Here is a 26,694-nt window from a genome sequence, read left to right as displayed (position 1 = left end):
TCACTCATGATAGCACAATTAAGCAGAAATAGGCATAGTTAAAAAATAAGCACTTCCCTTTGCCCTTCTCTTAAGAAAGCAAAGAAAGCTATATAAAGAAAGCAAAGGATGAAATGACTAAGGATAGGAGGCCTTTCAAATTCAGAAAACGCTGATTTTGGGGAAAAGGGTTTGGATAATTTTTTTTTTTTTTTTTTTGGTCAAGGTTATGGTGGGGGGGGAGATGAATTTTTTGGGTTTCCAATAAACTCCAAATACAGTTATATTCTAAGACATTGGGGGTTGAGACTTTAATATGAATTGGCAGGGGACACGATTCAGTCCATAATAATCACCAAAACTTGGAGGGTCCTGTGTTTATGGTTGACAATAATGATGATGATCTCACACATAATTCTAGGCTTGTTGTTCTTATTGTACAGAAAAGAATTTCTAATAGTCCAGAAACACACACGTATATACACATGCACGCATGCACATGCGCGCGCACACACACACACACACACACACACACACCAACTACACCAACTGCTGATTATTCAGGTCTGCCAGCCCAGTTTGGCAGAAGCCTCATCTGGCCTCATCCTCACTGAACTCAGTTTTGAAATGTCATTTAATCTATGGGGGCTGCCAGGATAAAAGCTGCCAGGAAAGGGATTGGAAAATGGTACAAAAGCAATCTTTGCTGATCCTCATTCCCAGATCTTATGAATTACTTTGCCTGCTGTGCTGTGTCCCAAAGTTCAGGCCTGAAGATTGACTCAAAATCTGGCACACCACTTGGTGAGAGAATATGGGGAAGAGAGGGGAAGAAATGATTTGTAGTCACTGCAGGAAGTTAATCACTAGCCTTTTTAGCTCAAATAAGTTACTGCAAACTTCTGAAGTGGCAGGAAGAGAGGAGATTGCATCTTTATTACCTGGGGTTGGATTCTGACATCACTTAGGTTGCTGGGGCCTTTGTTCATATACAACAATCATCCCTCACATTAACACAGTGCTTTACAGTTTCGAGAGAGCCCTTTTGCATGAATGACCTCATCTGATCCTTAGAACAGCCCTATTAACTAGGAAGAAACCAAGCCAGAGTTAAGGTACTTTGAAGAGCTATGGAAGTGACATACAGATCTTATCCATCTGATCCAGATCTTTTCAGCTATAGCCAGCAAGAAGACTTCATCAGATAATGCAATGAATTTCATGGGCTTTGATATACTTCTGGTCCAGTTTGTGGAGAAAAAGAAAGGCCTCATTTTCTTAAAATTGCCTAGAGTTCTAGAAACTAGAGATTAGAGTTCAGTCCTTTGCAAAAGACAGAAGGTTGTCAGGTCCTAACTGGCAAACAGTTTCTTACTTGGTCACCATTCATTCAGTACACTCTGAAAGCAGTAGAGAAAATAGAAAACTTTGAGGAAAAAGAAAGGCCTCATTTTCTTAAAATTGCCTAGAGTTCTAGAAACTAGAGATTAGAGTTCAGTCCTTTGCAAAAGACAGAAGGTTGTCAGGTCCTAACTGGCAAACAGTTTCTTACTTGGTCACCATTCATTCAGTAGACTCTGAAAGCAGTAGAGAAAATAGAAAACTTTGAGGAGATTGAGAGTCCTCTGGACTCTGAGGAAATATGAAATGCCTAAAAAGTGAAATGCCACAATTAGAAAGAAATTAGCCTGGTAGACAGGAGTAGGAGAAATTGCAAGAAAAGTACAAGTTTGAAAACATTAGCAGGGCAGCCCCGGTGGCGCAGCGGTTTAGCGCCGCCTGCAGCCCAGGGCGTGATCCTGGAGACCCTGGATGGAGTCCCACATCAGGCTCTCTGCATGGTGCCTGCTTCTCCCTCTGCCTGTGTCTCTCTCTGCCTCTCTCTCTCTCTGTGTGTCTCTATGAATTAAAAAAAAAAAAAAAAACTAAAAAAAAAAAAAAAGAAAGAAAGAAAACATTAGCCAATTCAGGGGGATACAGAAGGAACACTAATGATAGTAATATTAATAGCAATAACTATCAATGGCTAATATTTATTGAACACATACAAAATGTCACATATTACATGCTAAGTGCTTTTCATGCCTTATTTCATGTTGGTGAGGATAATTTTATCCCATTTTACAGATGAGAAAAACAAGGAAAGAAAAGCAACTTGTTTATTAAGGCCACACAAGCAGGGGTGCCTGGGTGGCTCAGTGCCTGAGCCTCTGCCTCTGGCTCAGGTCATGAACCCGGGGTCCCAGGATCGAGTCCCACATCGGGCTCCTCACGGGGAGCCTGCTTCTCCCTCTGCCTGTGTCTCTGCCTCTCTCTGTCTCTCATGAATAAATAAATAAAATCTAAAAAAAAAAAAAAAAAAAAAAAAAAGGCCACACAAGCAGTAAGTGGCAGAGCCTGTTTTAAACCCAGATTTGTCTGCCTTCAGAGTCTGAGCACTTAACATTTTGCAATCCTGACTCACATTCATATATAAGATAATCACCATCATTAATAGTCACTCATGTGACTACTGAAAAGTTATTCTACGATTCAGTTAACTTTAACAAAGACTCAAAGGAAACCTGAGTGTTAAAAGTATGATAATCCAAAGTCAATCTAAAGTAGTCTGTAAAAAAATCTGGATAGACAATGAGTACATCCTAGCTGCCATGGAAGACTTCTAGCATTTTTTTTTAAGATTTTATTTATTTATTCATGAGAGAAACACACACACACAGAGGCAGAGACACAGGCAGAGGGAGAAGCAGGCTCCATGCAGGGAGCCCGACGTGGGACTCGATCCTGGGTCTCCAGGATGACATCCTGGGCTGAAGGCGGCGCTAAACCACTGAGCCACCCGGACTGCCCAACTTCTAGCATTTTTTAAGTGTAATGGGATGGCACTGTTGTTGAATTAATATGTGCAGGAAATTCGAGCAGAGAATCATTTTTTAAAAAGTTTTTAAAGAGACTGAGTTCTTATACTGAGGCAAGATGGCTTTTTATTCCCTCTCTCTTTCAGTGAGGAGAAGGCAGCTGGTTGGGGGCGGGGTAGCACTAAAGGGTGTTGAGTTTTATATATAGCTACTTGCCTCCATCACCAGGAAAGGTAGATGCAATGTTTACCTTAGTCAATTGACTAACACGTGGAACCTTTTTTATTTTTAAAGATTTTATTTATTTATTCATGAGAGACACACACACACAGAGGCAGAGACACAGGCAGAGAGAGAAGCAGGCTCCATGCAGGGAGCCTGACATGGGATTTGATCCCGGTATCCAGGATCAGGCCCTGGCTGATCCTGGCGCTAAACTGCTGAGCCACCTGGGCTGCCCCGCCCCACACCCCTTTTTTTAAGTAGGCTCCATGTCCAGCATTGAGCCCATTCTGGGGCTTGAACTCATGACCTTGAGATCAAAACTGAGCTGGGATCAAGAGTCTGTTGCTTAACCAACAGAGCCACCCAGATGCCCCTCCCTGTGTGGAACACTTCTTAAGACTTCTCCCAAATCACAGTTAGTGGAACCAAAATACCTGCTTAAACCTATGGTTCTTTCCATCTATAATCAGAAGGAATTCTCAGTTCTGCCTTGCTAACCCAAGAACACCACATTATTCATCTTGAAAAAAATCACATCAACATATATAAGTACTTACAGAATGCAAAAAGATAAATATGATCATTTTATGCTGTACACCTGAAATATAATGTTATGTCAATTTTATCTTATATTTTAAAAAAGAAAGAGTGAAAAAGTATTGAAAAAAGATAAATATATTAAATTATGAATTCAAACTTTTAACATCCTTCGTATTTTACTTATAGCTATTCTCTGGCCAAGCCAAGAATATACAAGACTGGGTGGAGTGAAGGGAAAGAGATGCCCAAAATAGCATAGTTCATTCATACATAACCAAGGCTTCATGATAATCACCTAAAACAGAAAGATGGTGTAGACAGCATATATGCTATTATAAATAAACATAAACAAACATAGGGACACCTGGGTAGCCCAGTGGTTGTCTGCCTTTGGCTCAGGTCGTGATCCCAGGGTCTGGGGATCAAGCCCTCTCTCTGCCTAATATCTCTGCCTCTCTTGGAAAAAAAAAAAAAAAACTCTTAAAAAGAAAACACCCATAAATGACTATTAAAAGTAAATAAAACTTACTCTACTTTGCAGTCTATCCTTTCATTAAAAAGAATACATTTGCCACTCAATCCAAGATTATGTCTAGGCAAACCAGAAATATGAATGATCAAAAAGGGGTCAAAAGAAATGGGACAAAAATACTAGTTAAAAGCATGTAACTATTCTGAAGAAAAGTGAGGTATGTCCCCAATGGAAGTATAAGAAAAACATTTGACAGTATGACATATATTTCCTCTGTGAAATAACAGTCCGTGTTTATTTCCTCACCTAGATTTGGTAAGTTCTTTGCCAACAGAAGAAGCATTAACAGAAGAATATGGTACCTAATTGCTGGCTGTGATGCCTTCATTGGGATTCCAGGTTTCTGAAGCCTTTTAGCCACATTTGTAAAATGTAAGATGATGTAGAAATGTGGTTTGGACCAAAGAATTCTTGAGACATCTTCAGGGCAAAAAAGCACAGGGACAGGACCTATGGGCAGAAAGAGCTGCACTGGGGTTGTGATGGGTGACTGACTATATACTTTCAAGTTGGGAGGGGGTTAGAGATAGCATAAGTCCTTAGGGAATTTTGGAGGCAAGGTTTCCAGGACCTTGAGGGGGCTAGCTATTGTTAGGAAATTGGTAATTTATTACTGTCTGGAAACCCTCAATCATGAGACCCCTCAAAAGTATATCAGTGGGCCATATGCTTGGAGGATGATTGCTAACATGTATCTTGGGAGGTAGAGATAAAGCAAGTTTCCTAAGGAATTTTCATATGTTAAAGAAGACTTATAGGATCCTGAAGGTTGGGATAATGTTAAGATTGCCTTTTGCCCTTAGCAAGCAAAGTGTCAACAACAAGGCAGCTGAGTTCCTAGAGGAAGGTCCTCTACCTGGTTCAAGGACTTGTCAATGGGCTATCGGCAGTAAGGAAATTTAATTTTTTCTTTTGCCTTTGTTTCCTGTATTATAAGGCATTCCAAGTACACAAAAAATTTGACAGAAATATGACTTTCTTATACCAGATTCACCATTTGTTCAACTGCTTACATTTTGCCACATTCACTTTGTCATTCTCTTTGTCTCTCTCACAACTACTTGAGAGTAAGTAGGAGATGTCATGTCCTTTTATTCCTAAAACTTTAGTGCATATTTCCTAAAGACAAGGGCATTTTGGGGGCACCTGGGCAGCTCAGGGTCATGAGATCAAGCCCCGCATGGGACTCCACACTCAGTGTGGAGTCAGCTTGATATTCTCTCTCTCTCCCTCCCTGTCTGCCCCTCCCCCAGCTCATGCTGGCTTTCTCTCTAAAATAAATAAAATAAATCTAAAAAAAAAGAGACAAGGGCATTTTCTTACATAACCATGGTAAATGCTACTATCTAACCCAGTCTATATTCAAGTTTTAGCAAATACCCCAATAGTGCCCTTTATAAAGTTCTTTTTCTGCTCCCAAATCAAATTCACAATCACACATTGCATTTAGAGGTCACGTATCTTTAGTCTCCTTTAATCTGGAATAGTTTTTCATGTTTCTTGATCATGACATTTTTGAAGAGTAAAAGCTAGTTATTTTATAGAATGTTAGTCTGGGTTTGTCTGATGTTTCCTCATGATGAGATTCTATGGGTGAGGAAATGCTACCTATTTACTAAGTATCTACCTCCAATATTAGTGGATATGGGCTTTGAAATCATACAAACTTAAATTCAAATGTAAATCAAAATACCACTTTCTAGCTGTGTGGCTGGCTAGGTTTAAGCTTTCTACTGTGTAAAATAGTGATTTTAACAGATTTAACTGGTAAGACTGTTGAGCAGATTTAACGAGATAATGCATCTAAAGCAATTAAACAGTTTTGGGGTGGGTGTAAAACTATCTTACTCCACTCCTGATTTTACCACATTATCTTATACCCAGCAACCTGAAACAAAGTTGGTTGATTAAGCAGCATATCTATTTACTTTCCCAAAGAGAAAAAGTACTTTACTCTGACGTACATGCTGCCTTTAGCAATCTAGTCTGGCCAAGCTACTGCAGTGCCAGCCTGAAATTGGCAGCAGCATCTCCCTGTCTGGATGCTCCTAATGGCTGCCTCCAGATACTGTGCTGCTGCCTGTACTAGCCCAGGGAGTACACAAACACTGGTTACTGGAAGAATACCAGAAGTACTACAGAGAGCATGTTCCTTCCCACTGAGCTCCCGCCATGACACGGGCCAGTGAAATGGAGTGGAAGAGTAGGACAAAGGCACTGAACACAAAGACTCCAGGCTAGAGCTGCCAAGAACATGAACTTGTTTAGGGGACTGCTAATGAGTACTACAACTAAAAGCTGAGGCAGGAGCTCAGGTGCAAACTCTCTCCTTCCTGTTAATCCCTCACTGTCAATCTCAAGAAAGAAGAGAATAGCCAAATCAAGTGATTTTCTTAAAGTCAAATTGAGAGTTTATTTTAATATTCTACAATAACATTGAAAAAATCAGGAAGTCCACAGTTAAGATGCCATTCATACTTATTTACATAAATCCCTTACCCATGCAAGAGGGCAAGGGAGCTGGTATGCACAGCATTTCCAATCTACTGTTTTAGTATGTTGATTAACATCTCCCCACCTTCTCTTAGAAAACACCAATAAAATTATTCTGTTTATGCTAAATCACTCCTCTATGATAGAGGTTAAAACAAAACAAAAAAGGATTATAACAACTGCACCAATTCTTCTAAGTACGGAAGTACAAACTCACCTTTGAGATTTGGAATCTAATTTAATTTGGGTTTTTCTGTTATTAATAACTCCAATGTTCCATCATTTTTCTGTTTTTCCCCCTTCCGTCTATTAGAACTTCAAATGAAAGTCAAATGACCCCTAAGGGTAAAGAAAATAAAATGAAACAAACAAGAAAATACCCATGTCCTACATTTCAAACTGTGAGAAGGGGCCTCCAGCAAAGCAAATAGAAAATTATGCTTTCATCACTGCGCTGAGTGAGAGTTTACAACTATACTCTGAAAAAGAGAAAAAAAAATTCTAATGCAAAGCCTTTACCTTCATTAATGAAAGGCAAAAATTCTATAAACATTAAGACAAAATTTCTAATAATTCTGTCATTATTATTGAACAGAGACCCTAAGTCTGAGTCAGCCTCCAAGATATAAAACTGCTTAAAAATAATGGGAATTCTCAACTAGAGCTTAAATCTAAATATAGGACAGTGAAGATGTTATATACCTGAAAGTCACTACTTGCCTCTGTTCCTTAGGACACAATGACTCTACTGGAAATTTCAAAGAAATCACATATACTTTTGCAGCAATCATCTTTAATTTGGGGAGAAAAACACTTCTCACCTCATCCACTATATCACTTGTGAGATCTCAGTATTATGTTTAAAAGTTCACTATAGGGATCCCTGGGTGGCGCAGCGGTTTGGCGCCTGCCTTTGGCCCGGGGCGCGATCCTGGAGACCCGGGATCGAATCCCACGTCGGGCTCCCGGTGCATGGAGACTGCTTCTCCCTCTGCCTGTGTCTCTGCCCCCCCCCCCCCTCTCTGTATGACTATCGTAAATAAATAAAAAAAAAATTAAAAAAAAAAAAAAGTTCACTATATTTAGGGACACGTGGGCGGCTCAGTGGTTGAGCGCCTGCCTTCTGCTCAGGGCGTGATCCTGGAGTCCAGGATCGAGTCCCACATCGGTTCCCCGCATGGAGCCTGCTAAATAAATAAAATCTTAAAAAAAAATTCACTATATTTAAAACATTTTGAATGTTAGGGTTAGAAAGGAGTATGTAAATACATGTAAATTCTGCCATTTTGTACTGTTTCCCTCTCCCTGTATAGGAAAATCAGGAAGTTAAGCCCTCTATATTAATTAATACCCATGGAACCCAAAAAAGTATTGGGGAGGGGGGAATCATTAGTTTGAGAGTTAGACAATTTGGCTTTAGATCTAGCTCAATTAGAAGCCATGTGACCTTAGGAAAGTCATTCAAGTTTTTTGAATTCTTGGTTTCCAAATCTAGAAAATGGAAAAATAATACCTATCTCATAGGACTGTTAAACAAAGACTGAATAAGATAGCACATATGCAAGCACCCACCACCTGTTTAAGTGTGAAACAGACTCTCAATAAATATTAGTTTCTCTGTCCTGTTATACACATCCTGTCCCCTGACACTTAATAAATAAGGAGTTCTGTGGAACACTTGAACTACCAGCTCTGTTTTCTTCAAAACAGGCACTTGGCTCTTAATAGTGACAAACAGTCATGTGAAAGACTCCTGGGGCCTGACATTGTCCTAGAGAAACAAAAAAGTTCTTATATTGGGGAACAGCACCAACCGCTTCAGGCTATGACAAGCCCCAAACAGTAAATCAACTCCTGCATGTTTTTACAGTGTTACTTAACATCCTGAGAGCTTTGTGCTCTTTCAAAAGTCTTTTTCTCCCTGCAAGGATCAGGCATGCTATTTGCCCTCTTTTCCCTTCTTAATAGAGGTCTTTATTCAACAAGACCACCCAATGGATTCAAATATTAGGAATCAGAAAAGGTCAGGTTCAACCATGAAGAAACTGGCAAAGTCTTAGAACTAAACAGTAAGTCCTTCTTAACCTTTTAGAATCTGGACTTTTGTGTGCTTTCTGTTCTTGGATATAGCAGATTTGCAGATGCACTGGTTCAAATGTATCTGTGTATTTCCCTCAACTACATTATCACAGAACTCTTACCATGCAGAAAACTTACTGAAGTCTAGAATCTTAAACTCTGACTACAATCTGAAAAGCAATACTACCCAACTTCTCCCACTTCATGACATAGAATGACCTTGATACATGACACCTCTGAACTAAAGGGACTTGAAAATATTGAAGACTACAAAGGACTAAATAAAGTACAAGCAGTATTGAGGGAAAAAGATATACAGAAATTAAACCTATTTGCCACCTGACTCAGAAACTTTTACCACATAAATGAAATTGTTTCACCTCTAAGCAACTCTAGGTCAATGTTCATATTCCCTCACAGGGCTGACCACCCCTACTGGATCTAAGGGAGAAAGTGGATGTCAGAAAGCAACCAAGATTTGATTTGGGACAGAAGGTCCTCAATGGAGGATCATAAAACCTAAGTCAGCAAATTACGTATCAAACACTTAATTTAATTGTGTTACACTGGCCAGATATATAATTCTAAATACTGAGGGTTCCGTGGTAAACAATCTAAGAGTTTTTACACGTAACAAGCTCACATTCCAAATGGAAAAAAGACAATAAATTAAAACAATTTAAAAGTACAATTTTAGGGGTGCCTGGGTGGCTCAATCGGTTAAGCATCTGCCTCCAGCTTAGGTCATGATTCCAGGGTCCTGGGTTCTAGTCCCAGGTTGTGGGGATTGGGGGTTGCTCAGCAGGGAGCCTGCTTCTCCCTCCCTCTCCCTCTTTGCTTCTGCTCCCTCTCAAATAAATAAGTAAATAAAATCTTTAAGAGGCAATTTCAGTACATCATAAATATCAGTATTTTTAATCTGCAGTAAAGATGTAGAACAAAACTTCTGGCATAATGAAGAAACTTTAGTCACCCTGCAGGTAATTTATTCAGAGAGTTAAAGAAGACTGAATAAACTACAGATAGAGGTTGACCTAGTTCCAAAATTCAATTCTTACATTATTGTCTCCTTGCTTTGGGCTTAGCGTCATTGCCTCTGTCATTTGATAGCACATACAAAAGCAGGATGAGATCATTCATAGGAAGATAATGAAGACCAAAATAGTATAAAATTACAAACTCAGTAAGAACTCTGAAGATGTGGGATCTACTTCCAATTCTACCACTTAATATTCACATGAACTTGGGTAACTCAAACTCCTAGAGTTTGGCTTTCTTCGCCTATTCTATTTCTCTTGTAGGGTTTTTAGAAGTTTAAATGGAATACTATAAAAAAAGAACTCCGGGCTCCCTGTATGGAGCCTGCTTCTCCCTCTGCCTGTTGTCTCTGCCTCTCTCTGTGTCTCTCATGAATAAGAAAATAAAATCTTAAAAAAAAAAACCCAAAAAAAACCTCGAAGATATTTAAAACGTTGGACAATTACCAACTACTACTGCCCAATTAAAATGTTTATAGGAAGACTCAGATAAAAAGACACAGGAATAACTACATTTGAGAATACAACGAATTCCTGCTTAGGAGCAGGAATATATTAGCTGTTTTGAAATCTTTGCTCCCATTCTATTATTTCAAAATTTACCCTGTGGAGGAAATGGATCCTAAAAAGTGATGTCAGGGCTCAGACAGCCCCCTTCTTAGTGATTACTCCCTCCTCTGAGCCAAGATAATAAAAATTATTATTTTCTTTTTAAAAAGAATCCATGGTTAAGTGGACCCTACATGTTTCTTTTTTTTTTTTTTTTAAGATTTTATTTATTTATTCAAGATAGAGAGAGGGAGACTGAGAGAGAGGCAGAGACACAGGCAGAGGGAGGAGCAGGCTCCATGCAGGGAGCCTAATGTGGGATCCCAGGACTCGGAATCACGCCCTGGGGGGAAGGTAGGGACTCTGGAATCATGCCCTGGGGGGAAGGTAGGCGCTTAAAACACTGAACCACCCAGGCTGCCCCCAAAATTATTTTTTTTTCCAAAATTATTTTCTTAAAGGTATTTAATTTCCTGGTATCCTAACCCATGATTAAATATCCTGACTTTATGAGTTATTCTCACTGATTATTATCAATTACAAGATAGGAAATAAATACGACGTTATCTCTCTTAGCTGTTAAAACACAGACCATCAAGGATCTTGATCATCTCCTTTTTCCTTGGGAAACTAGTCTTTCATTTTCCTTGGGTATCTCAATAGCCACCAGCTTAAATTCAATTGCCCATGGGGCATAAGAGTCAAAAAAAGAAACAAGGCAGGCTGAGGCAAAATGGGGACAGAGTGAGGAGTGGTGGGACCAAAGTGGCAATTACAAATACCATTTAAAGGGATACTCATTTCTCAGCTCCAGCCTGTTGTTTGTAGAAAAGTGGGCCTAGTGTTGATGGATCTTTGTTATTTCAAAAGATTCCCCCAAACTACATTTTTGTGTGATACCCTTGAACTTTTATTTGCAAAATGCTCAGTCACCTAGAGCTTACTATAGATTCATAGTGTAGATTTCTTCTGCCAGTGAAGAGATAGATCATTTAAGAAGTAGTTATTAGTGCTGATATAGAACTTACCATTATTTTGATTTGAGGAAGTAAACATTAAACTGGGCCTTGCAAACTAGAGATAGGGAAGAGGATAGATATTTCAGGCTGGGCAAACATTATGTGCAAAGACACTGAGGTAGAAATATGCCTGGTATGTTGGATGGAGGAAGGAGAATGTATAGGCTAGTCTAATTCCTTTAGAGAAGGAATAGGGCACAGATGGGAAAAAACTGTCAAAGACACTGAACTTTAAAGAGCTAAGATTTTTATGGATAATTTTTTAAAGAGAAAGTCTATAGATAAAGAAGAGCCATTATGAGGTGGAGGATCATTGCATTTCTTATCTTACCGAGAGTTATATGTTGCTGTTCTTCCCAACTTTTTCAAAACAGAGGATGAGGCTGGATGTTGACCCATGAAATTTAGGAGTTCTGAAAAATTCCCAAATGAATGCCAATTTAACCTACCACAGTTTTAAGTCAACTCCCTTGGCACTGTGATGGTCAAAGCTTTCAAATAAAAAATTAAATGGTCTCTAAAGGGCTATTTCTTTATGATCAATATAAACATTTAGAATTTAAAACTCAAAGAAAAGGTTACTGGACAGTCTGGCACAAAGTCAGGTTAACCATCAGATAGAGCTTTCACCAGACTGCCTATCAGCAGGCAAGAAGCTTGATGGACAAGGCTAGTCTCATAAAAGTTCTCCACCAGGCAGAAGCCCCAGAATGCACTGCCTATATTCAAAATGTAGAGACATGCCTCTGGTAGCTAGTACTTCAATCGCACAGCCCCTTCTGTTTTCTTCTGCAACAAATGATTCTGGGACTTTTAGTTTAGTTGATACTCAGTAAAATTCCTGGAGCAAATGGCCAGGGGAACAGAGCTACTGACTCTCATCAAGAGCTAGAACACTAAAATACCAAAAGTACTGGAGCACCTGGGTGGCTTAGTCAGTTAAGTATCTGACTCTTGATTTCAGCTTAGGTCCTGATCTCAGGGTCATGGGATCAAGTCGGGCATCTGGCTCTGCACTCAGCAGATAGTCTGCTTGAGATTCTCTCCCTCTGCTGCACCCACTAAAATAAATAAATCTTTAAAATACCAAGTGTACTAAAGGTACTTTGTTCTTTCAGACAAAATATCCTATAAGGCACAGTTGAGGAAGGCTATATACACATTGACAAGGAACTTAAACTTTATTATGAAGGTAATATGGGAAACATTAATGGTTTTTGGCCAGATAGATATCATGATCAGAGAAGATTTTAAAGGAATGCTAACCTGGCAGCAATATTCAGGATGGACTGAAGTGGGGAGAAAGACAAAAAGTAGGCAGAATAACTTAAGCAAATGCACAGAGTTGGGAATGAGCATGGCAGGTCTATAGGTGGGTGAAGAGGACACTCTGGGTTTCTCAGGGCCTAGGAAACCATTAAGAACTGCTGTTACTCTATCAGGTTATGTGCCTTTCTCTTTCACACACACAAATTCTCATATGTACACATGTGTATATTCCACATACAGTGTCTGCCTATGCTCATTAGTTCTCTTCTCCTTCCCGGAAAACTCCTGCAGTATACAGATGGCCAATAAGTGCTACCCTAATGCAAGCTCTATGTGACCTCTCAGTTACAGAGCTTATCACCATTAAGCAGCTTCCCTACATCAATAACTTGAAAATCCTAAGGAGAATCTATTTCACCCCAAAACTATGATCTCTGCCAGAGCAGAGGCTATCACACCAAATCATGTCACAAATACCTGTTTAGCCTACGAATGGTAGACTACCCTTGTTCAGCATTCCCTCTGATCTAATTAGCTGGGCCAGTGGGTAAGGTTGAGAAGCTGGCAATGATTTACGACTCATACAGCAAGGACTGTTGGAAAAGTAGCTTATCTTAGGTCAATTGGCAGGGTAGGCCTGGCAATGACAGACATACTTTGCTATAGCAAAAAATAAGCTATGCTAGGTAGAGCACAGAGAACTTTCAATGCCAAATAGATGTGATGGCTGTTTTAAGATTAGCAAACATGTTACTTCTCAATAGAACTGGAAAAAAAAATACAAACTCCTAAAAAAAAAAAAAAAAGAGAGATTAGCAAACACATAAAATTAACTGGTATCCAATGGAAATAAACTGTTCATCTGACTATGATGTGTGTATGTATGTATATGTGTGCCCCTAGATTCAAGCAAACTACCATATATAAAGACTTACTGTCACACAAGTGAAAAATGCTTGTTTACCTTCTAAAGTTTTCCACCAATCTTTTTCTTTTTTTTTAAAGATTTATTTACTTATTTGGTTGGGGGCTGAGAGAGAAGAGAGAGAAATCCCAAGCAGATTCCTCACTGAATGCAGAGTTGGATGCCAGACTTGATCCCCTGACCCAGCGATCAGGACCTGAGCCAAAACCAAGAGTCAGACACCTAAATGACTGCACCACTCTTTTCATCAGCCTTTTAAAAATTATCCTCTAATGCTGAAAAAATTTCAAATTAAAAAAATTTGATGTTCACATGATTTTTCTAGGAACTCACATATTATTTAGCATGAATCACACATTGATTTCAAAAAGTTGTATTTAAATTTAATAAATTCTATTTAGATTTAATATTTTTACATAACATCATGTAATCTAGAACCCAAAATACAAACCCTAACCAAATTTAGCACAGGCAAGGAAACTGATATACAAGCAAAGATTTAAATATAAATTTAAACTCAAAGCAAGCTGTTTAGCCTAGATTCTGACAATCATACAGAAATAGCCTTAGCACTATTACCATTTTGTATGACTCTTAATTACTCTAATTACTTTATTGTATATATTTGTTTTCTTTGCATGACTGTTTCTTTTTTTTTTTTTTTTTAAGATTTTATCTATTTATTCATGAGAGACACAGAGAGAGAGAGAGGCATAGACACAGGCAGAGGGAGAAGTAGGCTCCACACAGGGAGCTCGATGTGGGACTCGATCCGGGTCTCCAGGATCAGGCCCTGGGCCGAAGGCAGGTGCCAAACCGCTGAGCCACCCAGGGATCCCTGCATGACTGTTTCCTAAACCTGGACTGTGTTTGTTTACAGTGGTATTCTAGCATCTAGAATTATGCCTGGAACATAGTAGGCAATTCTAAATGAGAAATGAGTGGCGGTGGCAAGAATATAAGAATGGAAAAAACTAAGCGATATTTTGAATTCAGTCAGTGTGTATTAATGTCCTACAACAATTTCATAAAAAAGAAGACAGGTAGAAAACATATAACTGTAAAATTTAAATTGTTTAAATATTACTATTATTATACTATTATATTACTATTACTATTATTTAAATAAAATTTAAATTGTTTAAATATTATAAACATTTAAATATGTTTATAAACATATAACTGTAAAATTTAAATTGTTTAATTATTTAGAATGCTTACAGGTAATAGAAGATTCCATTTCTACACTGCTGATTTCAGGAAACATAGATAAAGACAGTAAATCTTTCCTGAGCTTGTATCACCTGTGAAACAAAATTACTCTTTCTAGTAATTTTTTAGGTAGTATAAAGATGAACCAATTCTTAAAACTGTTCAATTGATCTGCTCAATGGATTATAGAATTCAATTAAAAGTTGAAAGCAAAGACTACTATATACAAAGTTATTAAGGTGTGACTGTGTTCCATACACTGCTTCCACCTACAATAAGGTCATGGTAGAATAGAAGTATATACACAATGAACTGCAATTCAGAATAAAAGGTCATCAGATGTAACAGAAAAGATTTAGTACAGGTATTATAAATGTATATAAAAAAGGGATATTAAGTCTCACTGGAAATTAAAGAGGTTCATGAAGGAAATGTCATCTGAACTAGGATTTTTACAGAAAGAAATAGCGGAAGGGATATTTCTGAGTAGAACAGTAAAAGTACAAAAATAGTGCAAGAGTGCTTATATAAAATTCAAAATCCGATCTGATGGAAAGAAGTCAGGATGGAATACAGTCAATAAGACTTCATATATAATAAGGCATTAGGACTTAAGGTGATAGAAGCCATTCAAGAAGAGTTAAATGGTCAGATGCATATTTCAAGAAGCAGTATGAAAGACTAGAAAAGCAAAAGGTTAGAGATCAGGGGAAGAGGACCTGATCTAGGACAGTGGCCATGGGAATGAATGATAGATGGGTATGCAAAATACTACAGACATATAGGACCAGGTAACCCAATGGACTGGAAGTGAGGAAGAGAAAAGTAATGAAGATCACTGATAATTTTAGCCTAGCTAGGAGAAGGACAAACAGTGTATGTTCTCATTCATTTGGGGAATATGAATAATAGTGAAAGGGAGACAGAACATAAAGACTTCTAACTCTGGGAAATGAACTAGGGGTGGTGGAGGGGGAGGGGGGCGGGGGGTGGGGGTGAGTGGGTGACGGGCACTGAGGGGTATACTTGACGGGATGAGCACTGGGTGTTATTCTGTATGTTGGTAAATTGAACACCAATAAAAATTAATTTATAAAATTAAAAAAAAAGAAAAAAAAAAGTATTTCAGCAGTGGCACTGACTCAAACAGGAAATGAGAGAAAGAAATATGTCTGAAATAATAGTAAAACATTCATAGGTAGAAATGTCTCTATTCAAAAGTTAACAATATTAATAATCTGCACCCCAAACTGTTTTTTTTAAAGGTTTTATTTACTTATTCATGAGAGACAGAGAAAGGCGAGAGACACGCAGAGACACAGGCAGAGGGAGAAGCAGGCCCCATGCAGAGAGCCTGATGTGGGGACTTGATCGGGGTCTCCAGGATCAAGCCCTGGGCTGAAGGCGGCTCTACACCGCTGAGCCACCGGGGCTGCCCCGCAAACTGATTTTGGATGCTAGCTAAGCATACTGTCTAGGTCTAGAGAACATTAAAGAATAAAATGTTATTAACAGTGAAAACATTTAGATAATACATAATAAATGACAGTGTGTTCACTGTTCTCTACAAAGTCTTAAGTACTTTTTTTAAAGTACTTTTAATGAGAGAACATCATCATCAACTATTTAGTAAGCACCCACTAGAAATATTTAGTTGAACATGAAATGCACTAACCAGAACAGACTGAAATTTTCATTTTATGTTATCTTTTGACTAGAAAAATTTCAAATACATTATAGTAATTCTTATAATTCTGAAAATAGCAATTGCAGACTTAAGAGTTGTCTAGAAAAGATGAAGAAGTAGTTTTTAAAATTCATCCCTACTTTTGCTTTTAATTCTACGTAAAACACTTCTCTAACCTTTTAAAGACCACAACTTATATCTGTAAGTTAGGGTAACAGTATCTGCCTGCCTACTTCAGAGAGTCATTTGAGAATTATGAGACAATGTTCTTGTAGCTATCTGAACTGCACAGACGAAAGGCCTTAATTATCAGTGATCAGTGGAATTCTTCTGATGTCATTTTTCCTACCTCAATTTTACCTAAAGTCTGTGACTGGAAGAGGCTACAAAATTAAAAAACAACAACAACCACCACCAAATTTAGATGTAAGTCTTTACTTGTCTAATCTAGGTGTAGACCAGTTAAAACTATTATAGAGCCTATGCATAGCATTTAAAAGAATACTACTCAGTTAAGACATATACAGAAATAATGGTTGCCATCTAAAGAACAGAAGACCATGTAGAAAAAAAGTAATGGTGGCATATTTTACCTAATTACAAAAGGGATCAAATTAGCCTTTTTGAGATGTCATAAAACTAAACATTTTAATAATGAATTAGGAAGTCACTGCGTAAGCTCCCCTGACTTATGACAACAGAAGTTGTGTTTAAAACTGATTCTATAAAGAAAAACAAAACAAAACCAATCCAGAAACCATTATAAGTCAAAATGTGCTTTATTTAGGAGAGAATAAAGAGATATTTAGTTTTTTTTTAAATTAAGTTTTTAAATGCCCAAATTTCAGTAGCCAATCAGACTGAATACTTTGAGTATAATGTGTCCATTCATGAATGATCAATAGGAATGACTTCATGTAAACTAAAAACCTCTTTGTTTTCAGTACCCAATAATATTTTCTATTATTCCCAGTGTTCTGGCCAAACTTTCTCATGCTGGGTCCCTTAAGAGTGTGGGTTATCAATCTATAAAATTCTATAACCTAAAATAATATTTCTTTTCTCCCCTTGAGTAAAACTTCTGCTAAGAACTTCACATATGAATTTTTAAAAATGTTTAATCTGAAACAAATCAAATTTCTTAATTTACATTTTACAGGAAACACAGGAACAAAAAGAGAAGTTAAATGACATACAAGGAAGAGTAAAATATCCAGAAAGTGACATTCTTTAAGAACATTGGCTTAGGCTCTTGAAAAAAAAAAAGAAAAGAAAAAAAGCAAGAAAAAAGAGAGAAAGAGAAAGAGAGAGAGAGAAAGAGAGAAAGAAAGAAAGAGTGGTAGAAATGCTCTAAATCAAAAATTGGCAAACTTCAGCCCATGAGCCAAATGTGGTTTGCCCGTTTTTTCTTTTCTTTTTATTAAAATTTTATTGGAAGACAGGTTGATTCCTTTTCATGCTATCTATGGCTGCATTTGCACTATAATGGCATAGTTGAGTAGTTGTGACAGAGACTAAATGGCCTAGAATATTTATTATCCAGGTCTTTACAGAAAAAAAAATTTCAACCCCTGCTCTACATGAATAGAGATGGAAAGGTCACAAAACAATACAATATGAGAAAATTTATTTGATCCTGATTCAAGTAGTGAATATCAAGTAGTGGTATATTATATACACGTTCAGAACTGGAAAAAAAGTTTTCTGTTTTTCAACATCACAGAGTAATAAAAAATTCAGCATCACAAATCCATACAGACTTTTGGAATTTGGTCTTTTTATTGAAAGGGTTATATATCCAATTTTTAACATTTGATCTAGTGATAAATTATATAAAATTAATGGGTATAAGTGTAATTTTGAGACCGTGTGTGTGTGTGTGTGTGTGTGTGTGTGTTCAAATGACATTTTTCAAGCTATCAGGAAAGGGAAATTAGACCCTTGACTTACAATATATAAATTCCTAATAGGTTACAAATTTAATGTTAATGTTAAGAGATAAAAATGAAAACAAAGGAGAATTTTTAGAGATCCAACAAAATTTAGAAACCTAAAAGCATAAAGAAAAAAAGATTGACATATCTGAATATACAGAAATTTAAAATATTTCTAAAGAAAAAAATCACATTAACAAAAAAGAACAGCGAACTGTAAACACAGAATTGATTTAAAATCCCTAATACAAAAGCTTCTCCAAGTTGATAGAGAAATCATAAGCAAACCAATAGGAAGAACAGGAGGAGCGCCTAGCTGGCTCGGTCAGAAGAGCATGAGAGTCTTGATCTTGAGGTCATGAGTTTGAGCCCCATGGTGGATAAAGATTACTTAAAAATAAAATTTAAGAAAAGAAAAAGAAAAAGAAAAAAAAACAGGCACAGAATGCACATAGGCAGCTAATAAGAGGAAATCCATATGCCTAATAGATAAATGACAATATGACTCAACTTCACCAGTGAACAAGAAAATGCAGAATAGCCTTTTGGCCAGAACCGCCATCTTCCAGTAATTCGCCAAAATGACCAACACAAAAGTAAAGAGGAGAGGTACCCACTATATGTTCTCTAGGCCTTTTAGAAAACGTGGAGTTGTTCCTTTGGCCGCATGTGTGCTAAACATCAAGGGAATGGGTACTGTTCAAAAAGGAATGCCTAACAAATGTTACCATGGCAAAACTGGAAGAGTCTACAATGTTACTCAGCATGCTGCTGGCATTGTTGTAAACAAACAAGTTAAGGGCAAGATTCTTGCCAAAAGAATTAATGTATGCACTGAGCATATTAAACACTCAAAGAGCTGATATAGCTTCCTGAAGCATGTGAAGGAAAATGATCAGAAAAAGAAGGAAGCCAAAAAGAAATGTACTTGGGTTCAACTGAAGCACCAGCCTGCCCCACCCAGAGAAGCACACTTTGTGAGAACCAATGGAAAGGAGCCTGAACTGCTGGAACCCATTCCCTATGGATTCATGGCATGAAAAATGTAAAGAAAATAAAAGACCTCAAGATTATAAAAATGTTTCTCTTAATCGAGTAGAAGTGTGGTGTCCTTTCCCCTCCCAAAAATATTTAAAGAAAATTTTGTGTTCAGAAGAAGAAGAAAAAGAAAATGCAAAATAAAGCCACAAAGGAGTACCATGTATTAAATTCCAGGATAAGAAAAATTAAAGAGTGATAACATTTCAGGGATGGTAAAGATGTAGCAATGGAGCAATCTTATGTGTTGGTGGGAAAAGCGTGAATTATTACAATTTTCTGAAAAGTGCTTCAGCAATAACTGTTAAGACTTAAAATACAGGACTTCCAGGGAAGATGGTGGAATAGAAATATCCTGGGTTCACCTTGCTCAATGGAAATAACTAGGTAACACCTGCATTAGTGTAAATAATCCAGAAAATGACCTGAAGACTACCAGAACAGACTTTCCACAGTTAAATGTGGACAAGAGGCCACAGTCAGGAGGATGGGAAAAGTGGAGATGCTGTAGGGAGCCAAACAGACCCAGGACTGTCCAGCGGAGGAAGGGATGCTAGGGGCACAGAGAGGAGAGAAAAACACACCTTGACCCAGGCATCCCAGGCACAGGGGACCTATACTGGGAAAATGAATCCCTATAACATTTGCCTATGAAAACCAGAGGGGCCTGCCTTTGCAAGTTCCATAATCAGTGGGCTTGGCATCTGGAACTTCATAAATCAGAGGACTCTGCTCTGGGAGAGGCAGAGGGCAATATGAAACTGCATCCCTACACTTAAAGAGACAGCACTACAAACAGCCCCACTGAGATACAGCATAGAAGAGGCAGTTTGAAAAATGCCAGGGGTATACAGGAAGGAGATTTATTTACTAATCTCAGGGTGTGTGCTAGCAGAGCAGGGATATTTGGAAGACTTATCCAAGAGCAAAGGAGCTGAGGGGTGTCATAGACCTCCCTCATCCCTCAGCCTAGATACATAGACACCTACAGAAACCAGCACAGAGCCAACACTCTCTACCTAGCTTGTCAACAGTGCACCCTGCCCTCTCAGGCTTCTGGAGATCTGACTCTCCAGCCCAGCTGGCCTCAGCAGGAGTTTCCCCAAGCAGCTGCAGGTCCCATTCTCACAGCAGACTGGCAGGAAACTTGCTGGCACTGTGCCACACCCCACTCCTCCACATTCTCCTAAGGACCCTTGCCCTCCAACATGCCTGTTGCAGGAGTCCATTCAAAGTGGGGCCATATGGCTGGAAGTGGGCAGGCAGTATTGACAGGGACCAGCACCACTCCCAAAGTCCCTCCTGCCCTGGGGAAAGGGCAAGATAACCACACACACCAGTTCAACTGCAGCCTTAGCAGTGGGCTGGGGGCAGACACCTGGTCTTACTTCAGGCCCTGCCCACCAATGAAAGCTTCTAAGGGGACAATACAGGGAAAGTGCCTTGCAGTTTGATGCTACTGCAGCTCCAGCAATTGCCTGGTCTGACTCAAGCCCAAAGCAGCCCCAGACTGGCCTACTAATATTACAGGGACCAAACCTTACCCACAACAGGCATAAAGAGCCATTGCAGATGACTAGACTGAAGGCAAATGGAGCTCAGCATCTGCCCACAACAGAAGGGCACACACAACACTCAGAGAAAATAACCCTGAAGCAACAGGTTCTAGTGAACAGGGGACATAGCACTATAGATTACTACTGGATCAGCTCTTCATAAGGCCACTACTTTCAAGAGCAGGAGACATAGCGGACTTTCCTAACACAGAGAAACAGAGAGGCAGACAAATTGAGGAGACAGAAGAATATGTTCTAAATGAAAAAAAAGTACAAAATCACAGCAAGAGAACTAAAAGAAACAGAGACAAGTAATATGCCTGATAGAGAATTTAAAATAATGGTTATAAAGATACTGGACTGGAGAAAAGAATGGAGGACCTCAGTGAGACTTTCAACAAAGGGACAGAAAACATAAAAAAGGGACAAAAAACATAAACAAAAAATCAGAGATGAAGAACTCAGTAAATGAAATTAAAAATCATTAGTTGAAAAAAAAAATCATTAGTTGAGGCATGGAGCCTACCTAAAAAAACAAAACAAAACACTAAAAAGGAATGAATAATAGACCAGAGGAAGCAGAAGAACAGATCAGTGACTTAAAGAACAGAGTAATGGAAAGCACAATATATAAATCAATATATAAACAATATATAAATCAAACCAACATGTTATATACCTTAAATTTACATGTTATACATCAAATATATTTCAATTTTAAAAATTCCCTATTTCTTTTATAATATTAACTCTAACAAGTATACTTAAAAAATAAATTTTGTAACTTTATTACAAAATTGGAACAATGAAAATATCTTCTTCTTTTTATTTAAGATTTTATTTATTTATTCATGAGAGACACACAGAGAGAGGCAGAGACATAGGCAGAGGGAGAAGCAGGCTCCATGCAGGGAGCCTGATGCAGGACTCCATCCCAGGACCCTGGGATCATGACTTGAGCCAAGCCACCCATGTGCCCCTATCTTCCTCTATCTTAAACCAAATTAAATATGTACTGCTAGTGTTTAAACAATATGAAAATGACCTTGCCTCATAAGCATTATTCTTTTTTTTTAGTTTTTTTAAAATTTAAATCCAATTAATTAACATATAATGTATTACTGGCTTCAGAAGTAGAGGTTAGTGATTCATCAGTCTTATATAATACCCAGTGCTTATTATATCACATGCACTCCTTAATGTCCATCACCCAGTTATCCCATCCCCCATCCTCCTCCCCTTCAGTGACCTTCAGTTTGTTTCCTATGATTAAGAGTCTCATGGTTTGTCTCCCTCTCTGATTTTGTCTTGTTTTGCTTTTTCCCTTCTTCCCCTATGATCCTCTGTTTTGTTTACAAGACTATTCTTAACAAATAATACATGCAAAATTATTTTTATTCTCCAAAGGTAAAAAGTATCTTCACTCCTTACTCAGTAAACAGATATTCAATTTCCTGGCTTTGGATCTTTTAACTTCCTACTCCTTCCCTGGATAAATGTGAACAATCAACTCTCTGCAGATTACTTTCAGATGAATACTTTCTGGCCTAACATATCTCTAGAGAACAGTTCCTGTATTTCCAACTATATGCTAGACATTGCCATAAAGCCATCTTGTTAGTGTCTTAATCCTAATAAATATGTTCCCCAAAATGAACTCTAATGCTACATAATCCTAGTTTGAAATCCTAGTTCTGCCACTTTACTAGCAATGAGACAATGGGTAAATTACTTAAAATCTGAGTCTATTTTCTTCTCTATAAAATACAGAATAGCTCCTTTTGCAAAAACTTACTATGTCTAAATAAGGTTATGCCATAAAAACATATGCACAGTGCCTGACACACAGAAATCATTCAAAATACATTAGCCATTTTGTCTCTCAAATTTGCTCTTCACTCTTTTTTTCTATTTCTCCAGAGAGTGTCACTACCTTTCCAGGCACCAAGCTCAAATTCCCTTTGTCTTCTTTGATATCTTCCTTTTCCTTATGGCTAACATTCAATTAGTTGCCAATATTTCAATTCTGCCCAAACAAATCCAGTTGAAAACAATACTTATTTATGGAAAACCCACTACATTTGTAGGCATTGTATTGTGCTAATGTGTATGGGGATATAAAGAAGAGTAAGGTTTAGAACTTGCCTTTAAGAATGGGCTGAGAAGTGCACCTACATGGCTCAGTGGTTGAGCGTCTGCTTTTGGCTCAGGATGTGATCCCAGGGTCCTGGTATATATAACAAAGGAACTGGTATAATATAACCAAGGAACAATGAGATATGAATTCTAGTTCTTCAATCTATTATGAAGCCTTAGGAAATTTATTTCAGAAATTCATTTAGTTCAACTATAAAATGGGAGTTACAATGCTTGCCTCACATGACTATATCCAGAATTAACAGATATGACATAAACAAAGGGCTGTAGGCAGATATATTATACAGGAGCTTTTTTTTTTTTTCTTTTCTTTTTAACTCAGACTCTTTAAAGATGAAGTTCTGGGGCACCTGAGTGGCTCAGTGGTTAAGTGTCTGCCTTCAGCTCAGGACATGATCCCAGGGTCCTGGGATCAAGTCCCACATCGGGCTCCCTGCATAGAGCCTGCTCTCCCTCTGCCTATGTCTCTGCCTCTCTCTGTGTGTCTCTCATGAACAAATAAATAAAATCTTTAAGAGAGAGAGATCAAGTTGTGGGGTAAGTTTAGTGTGAAGCAGGTGGGTAAGAACTGTGAAAAGCTGTAGAGATTTCTAAACGGGCTTCTAAAGGGGATGGCCACTATTCTACTTCAGCCAAATACTGCTAAACAGGAACATAGGCCCTATGATGTCTTTGTGAGTTAAAGACATGTCAGAAAGTTTACTTTAATGTGAACTCTCCAGTTTCTTAAAACAATGGCATGTAATTCAAAAAAAATTTTTAAAGTGTGCACCAAATAAAACATCTGCTAAAACCTGCAAGTCGCCAATTTACAATCTATGCTTTAACAGCTCAGAGGGAAGGCAGAAGTTGCAAATATAGTTCTCTTGCTAGAAGCCTCAAAGCCTTGGCGAGAGTAGGAGGTAATGCCATTGGTTTCATCACTTGGTTCTTAGTTTTACCTGTGCTGAGCAACTGATAATAGACAAAATAGAGAAGACAAATTAGAGACTACTCTTCAGAGACAATGCCAGACATAGAAAGCAAAATCCTTGAATATGGTTTAGCCTTCTCGATCCAAAATGTTGCCTAATACAGAATTTGGCCTTTGTATGGAACAACTATACCCTTGGATTTTCCCCAGTGATAAGAATGTCTTGTTATTCATGAGTGGGCCGTGATAGTTTGCACTAAGGAGATCACTCACTGTGGGCCTCTAGGTAGCTTATGCTAAAGAGATGGCTTGGCGTGGGGACAGGCCAAGCAAGAAAGACCAAGCATGTGACCACAGGATTGGCTTTGGCTTTGAGCCATTAAATATCAGCCCAACCTCTGAGCAAGGCAGGAGGGCTAGAGAGAGTGCAACCATGTGGCCAATGATATAATCAATTATGGCCAGGTAATACAACCTCAGTAAAAACTCTGGACACAGAAGCTGTGAGGAACTTGTGCAGGAGGGTGACATGCCTTGATTCCAAGGGCAGAGGGCATGAAAGCACTGTGTGTGGAATCCACATAGACTTTACCTTATGTGTCTTTTCATTTGGCTGGTTCTTGGATTTGTATCCTGTATAATTAAACTATAATCATCAGTACAGTGCTTTCCTGAATTCTGTGTATTGTTCTAGCTTCCAGCTACTTATGGAACCTCAGGGGTCTTGCAGGAACACCCCTCCCCATATTTGTATCTAGTTGGTTAGAAGTGTGGATGTTGGGGATCCCTGGGTGGCTCAGCGGTTTAGCGCCTGCCTTTGGCCCAGGGAGTGATCCTGGGGTCCTAGAATTGAGTCCCACATCGTCGGGCTCCCTGCATGGGGCCTGCTTCTCCCTCTCCCTCTGCCTGTGTCTCTGACTCTCTTTCTCTCTGTGTTTGTCATGAATAAATAAAATCTTTTTAAAAAAAAGTGTGGATGTTCTGGGACCCCAAAGATTGCAATCAGAGGCTGAAGTGAGGACAGTCTGTTGGGGACTGTGCCTTTAATCTCTGAGGTCTGTGTTAGCTCTGGATGGTTAATAGCATCAGAACTCAATATTGTGGTATTGCAAAAGAGTATCCTTTAGGTATAAGATTTAACACTACAAATATATTTTGTCAGAGCTACATTCTTGGCGCTGGAGAAAATTCAAATCTCAGGAGTAATCAGGAACCAACCATTCACTTATATTCTAAATTCAACAGTTTATATATATCAGCCGCAAGTGACGATGTTAGTAAAGCAGATGTCAAATGTTACAATGAGAAGAGTCAAATTGCTTTTTATTTATTTTTTTAAAATTTTTATTTATTATTTATGATAGTCATACAGAGAGAGAGAGAGAGAGAGAGAGAGAGAGAGAGGCAGAGACACAGGCAGAGGGAGAAGCAGACTCCATGCACCGGGAGCCCGATGTGGGATTCGATCCCGGGTCTCCAGGATCGCGCCCTGGGCCAAAGGCAGGAGCCAACCCTTGTGCCACCCAGGGATCCCTCAAATTGCTTTTTAAAGCAAAATGGAGGGAAGCCTGGGTGGCTCAGTGGTTGAACATCTGCCTCCGGCCCAGGGTTCAAGTCCCAGGATCAAGTCCCGCATGGGGCTCCCTGCATGGAGCCTGCTTTTCTCTCTGGTTACATCTCTGCCTCTCTCTGTGTGTCTCTCATGAATAAAACAAACAACAACAAAAAAAACTCTAAAAAAAAAAAAAAAAAAAAAAAGCAAAGCAAAATGGAAAATTAACATTTACCTCCTTTCGCCCCCCACCGAAACTTTGTCACAGAAATAAAGACAACCAGAAGGGTTTGTCCATCATGCTCCAGCAATATACATATTACTTATTTTCATTCAACTACTCTGCCCTGTCAGCATCACCAGCCCCCTCCTTCTTCCTTTGGTAGGCCTCTTGTCTGAGTTTTTGTCCTACCACCACCTGAGCTCAAATTATTTCCTCAAGTCATACTGCCTGGCCTTAATCAATGAGGGCTCTCCTTTCATTTACTATCAGATCATTAAATTATTTTAGCTGTCTTTCTGAAAACCTCCAAATCAACCATATCTACCTCTGTCCTTGTTCTACAGAGTCCTAAAACACATAGCTAATATCATGTTAAAACTTGATGTCAACACCAGAAAAATTAAAAGGAAAGCCAGAATATAAAATATCTGCCCTCTGTTATAGCAAAATCAAGTTTTCCTAGATCTTAAATCTTACAGCTTTAGACAAAAACTATTTAATAAAGTTGGACTGACTGATTATGATAGTGGCACTCTCATTTCCCAAAAGTCTTTGGTATTCTTACAAAATCAATTAACTTTTATTTGTATTTTTAAGTGAAATTTAGTCATGTATTTTGGAAATATATATAACACATATGCAGGACTTGAGAAGAGTCCTATCATGTAGCTGAAGAATTTATACAGTACCAACATTTTTTCTTTTCTTCTTCTTTTTTTTTTAAATACCAACATCAATGAAGCTCCTGCATCCCTCTTCTGATGAGGGAGCAGAAGACAAGCAGAGGACAAAGCACAAGCTGACACCCTACTAACTGCCTCACTCCACTCCCAGGTGGGAAATGTGTGACATTCCTCAGGTCTTGCCTGCCCTAAAACTAACAGAAGGAAAAAACAAATGGTTAACTAATAGATAAT

General features: G+C 38.4%; 1 protein-coding gene across 5 annotated transcripts in view; it reads right to left on the bottom strand.

Annotated features, from left to right (window-relative positions):
* Positions 1 to 26,694, bottom strand: part of COMMD1 (copper metabolism domain containing 1) — a 186,544-nt gene that overhangs the window by 11,479 nt on the left and 148,371 nt on the right. The window contains exon 3 of one of the 5 annotated variants that reach the window (XR_008664948.1): positions 6,845 to 6,966. The exons of the other annotated variants lie outside the window; for them this stretch is intronic. The gene's annotated coding sequence lies outside the window, so the exon portion shown is untranslated. The remainder of the gene's footprint in view (positions 1 to 6,844; positions 6,967 to 26,694) is intronic. 5 annotated transcript variants of the gene reach the window in all.

The sequence above is a fragment of the Nyctereutes procyonoides genome, unplaced genomic scaffold (genome assembly GCF_905146905.1).
Source record: "Nyctereutes procyonoides isolate TBG_1078 unplaced genomic scaffold, NYPRO_anot_genome, whole genome shotgun sequence".
Classification (NCBI taxonomy): domain Eukaryota; kingdom Metazoa; phylum Chordata; class Mammalia; order Carnivora; family Canidae; genus Nyctereutes; species Nyctereutes procyonoides.
Note: the sequence above shows the minus strand (reverse complement) of the source record. Positions and strands in the feature narration are given on the sequence as shown.